At 54.0% G+C, this 2,500-nt stretch overlaps 1 pseudogene; it reads right to left on the minus strand.

Moving 5' to 3' along the window:
• Positions 1-2,500, minus strand: part of LOC143262129 (large subunit ribosomal RNA) — an 8,668-nt pseudogene that overhangs the window by 4,325 nt on the left and 1,843 nt on the right.

The raw sequence follows: 2,500 nt of genomic DNA on the forward strand, positions 1-2,500 counted from the left end.
GTACTCCTCGTTGCCGCTCATCGATGAGACCGGCTTTTGCCAATCTCACCGCCAAGATTTTATGCAGCTGACGAACGACGACTGAAGCCACACTTATAGGACGGAACTCGGATGGTGTTGAGCTTCCGTCCTTCTTAGGGATAAATACCGTCCTGCTGATGAGGAGCTCAGATGGAAATGCCCCTACCGCAAGGATGACATTATAAAATAAGGCTCTTAGAACTACTGGCACACTCCTCCATTGCCTGCTCGAGATGTTATCGAGACCCGATGCCGAGGAGAGCGGGATCTCATTGGCCTGGATCTCATGGCCACGAACCGGCTCAGCGATCCAATGCAGGTCCTCCCCTTCCTGAACTGGATGAAGGTGTTCAATGGGGACAGAAGGACTGGTGAGCATAGGTGTCCAGTACTCCACCATCTCGCCAACGGTTGGTGTTTGAGCCTGCACCGGGCCATCCAGTACAAGCTTGGCCGCGCGAGACATGTCCTTCTTCCAGAGTTCCTGCATGGCCGCATACTCCCTTCTCCTCAGTCTCCACCTCGGCACGGGCCCGGCAGGTGCAGCTTTAGGTGGCCGGAGCAGTGGTGTTCTCCGCTCCTTTACTTTCGCAGAAGGCGTCGGAAAGACTCTTTGAAGCCATCGACAACAAGCACTCGGTGTTATTGGTTCTCGATTAAGAACCATTCTCGCAAGACTTACGAGTTCCTCCGCTTCATGGGATTTCACCCTTTCGGCCGGATCAATCAGCTTACGGATAGCGTCAATATATTGGCACTGATGTTGCTGTGCCGACGCAGAGTGCTCCTGAACAGGAGTAGGCGAATCCGCCTGTCGATGACTTGTGTCGTGATGTTGAGTGACACTGGAGGTTGAAGACTGAGACTCAACGGCAGGTCCACGCTCGCGGCATACACCGATCTTCTGTGTAACAAGAGCTTTATACGTCAATTTCTTTCTGAGGCCCTTCAGTCGATCAAGACTGAATTTATTGTCGAAGACCGTCAGTAGATGTTCATTCATAAATTTGACGTTGCCCTGCACACTCGCAAGCGCCTCAGCCGCCGCCACCATCTCAGTCTCTTCCTGAGTCCACCTAACCTTCTTTACGGCCACCTGCACTCGTTGGTTGGCCTCGTCTGGATGAGCTCTCCTCACATGGACCCCTAACCCGATGGAAGTGGGAAAGGATCGCGAACAATGGGGACATGGATGTAGTGCCCCCCGCGACGCAGGATGTTGTGCGTCGTTACTGGACTGGTTGGGTTTATTTCTCGAGGTCGTCGGACAAACATTCCGATCCACTGTGGCCGCTGTCGTAGGGTCGGCGATCCGAGTGGCCCGAGGGCCCGCCGACAATGGGTCACTTGACCCATAATCTTTCTTTTGATTTTTCGGGCCTACGACAATAGAGCCATGGGGGTGGCAACCCCATGACCCATAACATGCCTCCCTCAAAGTGACTAGAGCCGCCGCCACATTAGCGCGAAGGCAGGCCATTTGGGTGGGCTGCACCCTTACAGCGGCTCATTACTGCTAGGCAGCACGTCGTGTCGCACAGAATTTAGCCGCAATGCACTGAATGGACAGGTCCAAACAATACATCACGTTACCGTCGGGAACCACGAGGAGGTACCTGTGCGACTAGGACGGGAGAGGCTAATGGACCTAACAAGAGGTCTATATTACGCATCACCGTCCCGCGGGAGGCCAAGGCACGGGACCGAGCTCGGATCCCAGCCACGAGAGCCGTTCACCTCGCCCAGGCCCGGCACGTCAGCCAGACCCGCTTCCCGACCAAGCCCGACACGCCCCGCTCCTCAGAGCCAATCCTTATCCCGAAGTTACGGATCCAATTTGCCGACTTCCCTTACCTACATTAATCTATCGACTAGAGGCTCTTTACCTTGGAGACCTGCTGCGGATATGGGTACGAACCGGCGCGACACCTCCACGTGGCCCTCTCCTGGATTTTCAAGGTCCGAGGGGATGATCCGGACACCGCCGCAACTGCGGTGCTCTTCGCGTTCCAAACCCTATCTCCCTGCTAGAGGTTTCCAGGGAACTCGAACGCTTATACAGAAAAGAAAACTCTCCCCGGATCTCCCGACGGCGTCTCCAGGTCATTTTGGGTTACCCCGACGAACACTCTTACGAGGGCCCGAATGGTATGCGGTTCCGCTGCCGGGTTCCGGAATAGAAACCGGATTCCCTTTCGCCCAATGGGTGTTTTTTGTGCATGTATATAATAACAAAATATGCTGCGATTTATATAATAATAAAAAAAATAATAAAATAGCTGCGTTTTTTTTACAAGTGTTTAACGTCTTAGGACACCTCATCTACATAGGATTTCTCTTAGGGCTTAGGATCGACTGACTCGTGTGCAACGGCTGTTCACACGAAACCCTTCTCCACGTCAGTCCTCCAGGGCCTCGCTGGAGTATTTGCTACTACCACCAAGATCTGCGCCGACGGCGGCTCCAGGCAGGCTCACGC

This window comes from Megalopta genalis, unplaced genomic scaffold (genome assembly GCF_051020955.1).
Source record: "Megalopta genalis isolate 19385.01 unplaced genomic scaffold, iyMegGena1_principal scaffold0091, whole genome shotgun sequence".
Lineage (NCBI taxonomy): Eukaryota > Metazoa > Arthropoda > Insecta > Hymenoptera > Halictidae > Megalopta > Megalopta genalis.